General features: G+C 43.5%; 1 pseudogene; it reads left to right on the top strand.

Moving 5' to 3' along the window:
- Positions 1-6,477: 6,477 nt before the first annotated feature.
- Positions 6,478-6,977, top strand: LOC116901396 (annotated as a pseudogene).
- The last annotated feature ends 1,007 nt before the right edge of the window (positions 6,978-7,984 follow it).

The following is a 7,984-nucleotide window of genomic DNA, read 5'->3' as shown; positions in this document are numbered from 1 at the left end:
GAAAACAGACTGATGCCTTATCTGTGTCAACAAATGTCTGTAAAAGTGAACAAGTGATGCCAGCCCCCACCATTCCCTCTCCCTCACACAGCCCTCTGAAATCCTGATGAGCTAAGCCTATCACAAGTCCCCGGTGTATGATGCTTGTTCAATTACAAAGTCTATTCAACTTAATTATGGATCATAATGAAAATACCTGCCTCAGGCTAGAAGAGTGGTCTAGTTCGAGGTGAGAGAATAAGAACTACTAGGCAGGGGCCCAGCAGAACACCAGGCAGCCAGGGTTGGTGGCCTTAGGGGTCAGCCATTTGTCACAAGCTGCAGTTGGTGAGCTTCTGGCAGAGTTGCCTAACCCCTGAGAATCCACACTACAGCTCCCCTCCTGACAGATGGAGCCCTAAGTTAAAATATTCCCAGACTTAGATAAAGAACTTAATCTCTTACAAAATTGCTTTTTTATTATTAGAAATTGTACTCACACATAAAAGTGACCATTTGTAAGGTAGGCTTTGCACAACAATTCTGGCCTTTATAATAGGTTATCTTTTCTTTATAATAGGATATCTGTGTGGCTGCAGAATAATTCGCATCTATCCCAGTATCCTCTTTGGAAATACTTTCTTTGCTCACACTTGTACTTGAAAATAGCATTATTAATCAGACTTTCCCCCATGGCAGAGTTCCTTTCTGTTTGTGACAACATCACAATTGTTGTATCAATTCTCCCTTGCCACTGGGCACAGAGCAACAAGAAGCTCTCTATGTTATTTAATAACATGCATCCAGCATCAAAGGTGGGGTCTGTCCATGAGAAAGACACCTGTGAGACCATGGTTAAACTGTGCAGATGACTTCTTAGTGCTGTCATCGGGATCTCTCCGTAGAGCATGTGACTATACAACAGTGCTTTCTGTGTGCTCCACAACTTGCTATATAATATAATAAGAACAGTCGTCATGTAAAGTACAGCTGGCTCAAGTACAGAGGGAAAATGGGGAAATATCCCAGGGGACTGGGGGACTTCACCGACCCCACTTTGAGCATGCCCCATGGGACTTAGATGACAGGGTTACTTTCCTCCTTGCTGCAGTTGGGTCCTAGCATAAATAAAGGAGGCTGCCACTCTTCAGAAAGAAGAATCAAGTCACTCTGCAAACAGGATTCAGGGGTGCTGCTCCTGCCACCCTTACCAGCAAAGGCCATACTTCTACTGCACCAAATAGCAACAGCTCGTTCTATCTTCTACCTAGAAAATGTGCCCTCAACAGAGGGCCCCAAATCATTCACTTATTATTTCGGATATTTTTTATTTATTCCTTGGCAAATGCATACGTGTATTCAGTGTATCATTATCGTATCCACCCTAATTCCTTCCCCTTATCCCCCAACACTTCCTCACATCTTCATGTCCTCTTATATTTTCATAGGCTACTGAAATCAATTTGTGCTCCCTGTATGCACATGAGTGTGAGGACATCCACCTGAATACGGGCAATCCAGCAGCAGTCACACTCCTGAAGAAAAATAGCTCTCCCTCCTCCAGTAGGCAACTGCCAGCTGACAGCTCCTCAGCTAGGGATTGCACATCACAGCCCCTCCCCCATACATGCTAGCATGACGACTGACTGGTCTTGCACAGGTCTCCATGGCTTTATAAGTTCATGAGTATAATGGCCATGTCATATCCAGAAGATTCTGTTTCACACTGCTCCTCCAAACCCTCCTGCTCTTATATTCTTTTTTTCTTTTCTTTGTTTTTCACCTTTATTAAATTGGGTATTTCTTATTTACATTACAAATGTTATTCCCTTTCCCCTGTTTCCAGGCCAACATCCCCCTAACCCCTCCCTCTCCCCTTCTATATGGGTGTTCCCTTCGCCATCCTCCCCCCATTACCGCCCTCCCCCCAACAATCCCGTTCACTGGGAGTTCAGTATTGGCAGGACCAAGGGCTTCCCCTTCCACTGGTGCCCTTACTAGGCTATTCATTGCTACCTATGAGGTTGGAGCCCAGGGTCAGTCTTTGGGTAGTGGCTTAGTCCCTGGAAGATCTGGTTGCTTGGCATTGTTGTTCATATGGGATCTCAAGCCCCTTCAAGCTCTTCCAGTCCTTTCTCTGATTCCTTCAATGGGGGTCCCATTCCCATTTCAGTGGTTTGCTGCTGGCATTCACATATGTATTTGCCATATTCTGACTGTGTCTCTCAGGATAGATCTACATCCAGTTCCTGTCAGCCTGGACTTCTTTGCTTCATCCATCTTATCTAGATTGGTGGCTGTCTATGTATGGGCCACATGTGGGTTAGGCTCTGAATGGGTGTTCCTTCAGCCTCTGTTCTAAACTTTGCCTCTCTATCCCCTCCCAAGGGTATTCTTGTTCCCCTCTTATATTCTTTACACTCCGTATTCTGCGCTGTCTCCTGAGCCTTGCCAGGGTGAGGGCGGTGCATATTTCTCACGTGTCATTCCAGACTCATTATTGTCCCCAGGAAAGCTTCCTGAACTGCTTCACCTGTTATTCTTATCTCTGATGAACTGCTGTATCATCATCTACCACCTTATCTTCAAATGATCCATTTGTTTGCCTGTTTCCTTTTATATAATTCACTTTAAAAGATCACAGAATTGTGTCATCTCCATTTCCTTCATCTTAACCTAATGTTGGACAAAGAGCAGTTGTTCATAAACTTGTGATAAACTTAATCGGAGTGAACAGAAATTGTGGTCGGTACCTCTGTAGGGCAGAAGCAGCAATGACAATATGGTGACCCAGAGCTGGGCAGAAGGCACACGGGGGGGGGGGGAGACAACAATGGCCCTGTCATTCTTGTCCAGCTGAGAATATAAGTTCCATCCAGCAGAAACTAAACATACTACAATCAATACTACAATCAATCCAGAGCACTCCTTGGATAAGAGATCTGTATAAGACAATGTAATCACCTAGGTTATCATATGTTAATGTCCTAAGAAGATATGGAGTCTTGCCCCTAAAAAGCTTTGGATTAAATGGTGCCACAATAAAACCCTGTGGAAGCAGAAGCTTGAAGCCCATCAAATAATTATACTATTAATGACATGTTGTTTGTTTGTTTCTAACTGGCTGTTCTTCCATCACGACAGACCTAAGTTAATGGTAACTTAATAGATAACGTTTCAGTGTTGGCTCTCTGCCACAGCCTGCTTTCATTCCACGTCCATAATGAAACATAAAAAAAAAAAAAAATTCAAAGAATGTCAGCACCAAAAGCTCTATGAGCTATATGTGGTAACCTGAGATAACATATATTTTACATTTCTCTTCAGCCTTCATACCTGTGGGTTCTTTTTGTTAACTAATTAACACCAGATATAAAATTCATCACAGGTTAAAAGACAAGCGCATTCTTTTGAACATGAATCCCAAAAGGTATTAATAAACAAGGACAACCTGTAGCTTCCAAGGTTAAATAAGCCTTGTAAACCCCAAATCAAATGCAGAGGGGCAGGGTCTTTAGTGCAGGATTTCTCAAAGACCTTAGTACATTAATACGCAGTATGAATTCTAAGACAATAGTATCTGATGTAGCATTTTACCAGCATATTTGATTACAAACCCCCGCTTCATTGCATAAACTTTGGCAAGCAGAAGCTAAATTCCGAGATCCAGATGGTTGTTAGAGAAGTTCATTGCAAAGAACACTGGTCCTGGAAAGGGAACATTCGCTATCTTCCCAGCTGTCTGTGCCTTTAATGTCACATGGTAATGCAGGCATAGCATACTTCCAACTCACCACCAGAAACTTCATATATGAAAAAAGGTGGGTTCCCTGAACCCCTATGGACCCAGCTATACCTTTCTTGGGCATATACCCAAAAGATGCCCCTACATATAACAAAGACACATGCTCCACTATGTTCATAGCAGCCTTATTTATAACAGCAGAAGCTGGAAAGAACCCAGATGCCCTTCAACAGAGGAATGGATACAGAAAATGTGGTACATCTACACAATGGAATATTACTCAGCTACCAAAAACAATGACTTTATGAAATTCATAGGCAAATGGATGGAACTGGAAAATATCATCCTGAGTGAGCTAACCCAATCACAGAAAAACATACATGGTATGCACTCATTGATAAGTGGATTTAGCTCAAATTACCCTAGATGCACAGAACACATGAAACTCAAGAAGTGTGGATGACCAAAATGTGAATGCTTCACTCCTTCTTTAAGAGGGGAACAAGAAAACCCTTAGCAGGGAATAGGGAGGCAAAGTTTAGAACAGAGGCAGAAGGAACACCCATTCAGAGCCTGCCCCACGTTTGGCCCATACATATACAGCCACCCAATTAGATAAGAGGGATGAAGCAAAGAAGTGCAGGCCGACAGGAACCGGATGTAGATCTCTCCTCAGAGACACAGCCAGAATACAGCAAATACAGAGGCTAATGCCATCATTAAAACCACTAAACTGGAGAACGAGACCCCCGTTGAAGAATCTTAGAAAGGACTGAAAAGAGCTTGAAGGGGCTTGAGACCCCATATGAACAACAATGCCAACCAACCAGAGCTTCCAGGGACTAAGCCACTACCAAAGACTATACATGGACTGACCCTGGACTCTGACCTCATAGGTAGCAATGAATAGCCTAGTGGAGCACCAGTGGAAGGGAAGCCCTGGGTCCTGCTAAGACTGAACCCCAGTGAACTAGGGGATTGTTGGGGAGGTGGTAATGGGGGAGGATGGGGGGGGAACACCCAGAGAGAAGGGGAGGACTAGGGGGATGTTGAAAGCCCAGAAAGGAAGGAATAACATTTGTAATGTAAATAAGAAATACTCAAGTTAATAAAGATGGAAGAAAAAAAAAGATGGGTTCCAAGGTAAAACAAGTGTACTCAAGAAGTCAGTCTGAGATGAAGGAGAAGCTGGAGTTGGTTCTGGAAAACGGAGTCAGGGACAGTGAACTGGTGACAGCTTCTAGCCTGGGGCCAGGTGAAAGGGAAGCTCCAGCCTAACTCAGCAGTGATTGTCCTCAGCTGGGTGGAGGCAGCCTTGAAGCACAGAGAGGCCTTCTGTAGGAGATTTAGCTGTCGCCCTGTAGGGGAAGACCTTCTGCACGTTCCCCATGGTGGGGTGGGGGGGGCACGGGGGAGCCACATCTATGCATATCATTTATTGACTATTCATTATGGAAAATATATGCATACTGTACTGTATGCCACCACTTCTCAGGGTGGACCCGAGATTAAATAACTTTTGAAGGGAGGAATGTCTGGGAAGAAGCTTTGGCTACCGAATCTTTGAAGAACTGTATGACCACAGATGTAGAGCCATAGGCCAGGAATCTGGCAGGGAGCAGAGAGTTGCCCAAGTCATTCCTCTCAAATCAATTCTATCTAAACTAGCTTCCTTGGTGGTTTTACTTCCCACAATGACAAACACAGGCTTTGTCCCGTCTCATAAAAGTCATCACATAAAATTTTACTACCAGAATCTTTGAATACTTAAATAGTAATTTTTTCCTCTCTGAAAGCTTTGGGTCATTCTTTGATAAAAGGTGAATTTTTGTCTGGGCAGTTCAAACCCAGCCTCAGAGTGTACAAAGTGATTCGGCGGATATAACCAAAAGATGCACAGAATGGGATTCGGATGGAAGGAAGGAAAAAGGAAGAAAGAAAGAAAGAAAGGAAGGAAGGAAGGAAGGAAGGAAGGAAGGAAAAGAAAAAAAGAACAGAAAATGTGCTTTTTCTTTGATGTTTGAGGAGATGGATTGTTTTCATGCTTGGCAGGCTCTCCAGTAGCCCAGGGTGGGTTGGAATTCACTGAGTAGTCAAATAATAGAGGATGACCTTGAACTCCTGATCCTCCTGCATTTCCTTCTCCTCCTCTTCCTCCTCTTCCTCTTCCCCCTCCTTCTCCTCCTCATTCTTCTCTCTCCTCCTTTCTCTTTTAAATTTTTATTTTATGGTTATGAAAATTAAGTACATCTATGTACCGCATGCCTGTGGAGGTCAAAAGAGGGCATCAGGTTCTGTCAAACTGAAGTTATAGATGGTTAGTAAATTATCAATGGGTGCTAAGAATCAAACATAGGAGTTCTGGAAGAGCAGTCAGTGCTCTTAACTGCTGAACTGTCTCTCTAGCTCCCTGCCTCTACTTCTAAGGGCTCAGATTATAGGCATGCACCACCATGCCTGATTAGGCAATTACTTAAGATAATAATAGCAATGTGTAAAACATCTCATTTAAGTTGTAAACTGTACTTCTAAACTTTGCTTAGTCTTTGAACCTGGTTGCAAATTACATCTTTTGAGCAATGTAATTTTAAAAGGCACAAAATGGTGTGTGTGTGTATGTGTGTGTGTGTGTGTACATGAGTACACTTGTGGGGTTTGCATGCATGCACATTTGTGTATATATATGTGTGAATATGTGTAGACATTATTGTTAAAACACTGTAGTGTGATTGTCTTTCTTAAGAAGCTTGTATATGCTCTTTCACAGGAGGCCCACATGCCACTGCTTGTGCTGCCGCACGTCTCTAGTGGTCCCCGAGAAGTTCCAGCACATTTTGCAGGTACTCAACACCAACATCGACTAGCGGAGGAAAATAGCCTTTGCCATTAAGGGTATGGGGCGGAGATATGCTCATGTGGTGTTGGGGAAAGCAGACATTGACCTCACCAAGAGGGCTGGAGAACTCACGAGGATGAGGTAGAGCGTGTGATCACCATCATGCAGAACCCATGACAGTACACGATCCCAGACTGGTTCCTGAACAGACAGAAGGATGTGAAGGATGGGAAGTGCAGTTAGGTTCTGGCCAATGGTCTAGACAACAAGCTGTCTGAGGACCTGGAGCCGCTGAAGAGAATTCAAGCCCATAGGGGGCTGGGAGCTGAGCCACTTTTGGGGCCTTCATGTCAGCAGTCAGCACACAAGACCACAGGCTGCAGGGGCTGTACTGTGGGTGTATCCGAAAAGAAATGAAGCTCTGGGCCTTTGCTGTTAATAGTTTATATACCTAGGGATAAAAAGAAGAAGCTTGCACACAAGCATTAGGATCACACTACGGTTCTTTCCTCAGGGGTGTCTGTCTCTGAATTCCTGTGCTTAAATCTAGAGCATATAATAGCATTTACCTCAGCTTAGTATGTTTACTGTTTTTTTCTATTCCAAGCACACTGAAACCCTTTCCTATGTTTTGCTTTAAGACAGGTTCTCAAGGAGTTGGTGGGTGGTAGGGATGAAACGTATCAAAATATTAAATTCTCAAAAATTGATAAAAAAAATTCTTAAAAGGACAGTCTCACTAAATTACTGTTTCAGTCAGTGGTCTGTTGATATGAAGAGCACCATGCCTGCAGCAACTCTTACAAAGGAAAGCTTTAAATTGGTTCTTGCTTATAGTCTCAGAGGGTTAGTCTATTATCATCATGGTGAGGAACATGGTGGCCTGAAGGCAGGCATGGCACTAGAGAGGGAGCTGAGAGTTCTACATCTTGATCTGTAGACATTAGGAAAAGAAAATGACACTGGACCTGGCTTGGGTTTTCAAAACAGCAAAGCCTACTCCCAGTGATATACTTCCTCCAACAAGGCCACACCCACTTCAATAAGGCCATCCTTCTCAAGTAATGCCACTCTCTAATAACTAAGAACTCAAAAGTATGCATCTATGGGGGGGCCATTCTCAGTCAAAGTACCACCATGACCCAGACTGGCCTTCACCTCGGCATCCAGAATAGGTGGGATTATGGGCCTATGTCACCAGACCCAACCAAGAATCTTGCTTTGCTTGACTAGAAGTCCCAAATTTGGGGGCCTGAAGGGACTTGGCAAATTACATAAGTCAGTGTTAGGCTATCTCTTCTCACTATCACTACATTCTGATCATTCTATATTTGGGTGGAAGATTAGGAGCCAAAAGAAGCATAGGCCATGGATTACTAAGAACCATAAACATGTTTCATTTTACTTAAGTCTTCCATTCCCAT

Source organism: Rattus rattus, chromosome 1 (genome assembly GCF_011064425.1).
Source record: "Rattus rattus isolate New Zealand chromosome 1, Rrattus_CSIRO_v1, whole genome shotgun sequence".
NCBI classification, from domain to species: domain Eukaryota; kingdom Metazoa; phylum Chordata; class Mammalia; order Rodentia; family Muridae; genus Rattus; species Rattus rattus.
This window is presented reverse-complemented; position numbering and strand designations above follow the sequence as displayed.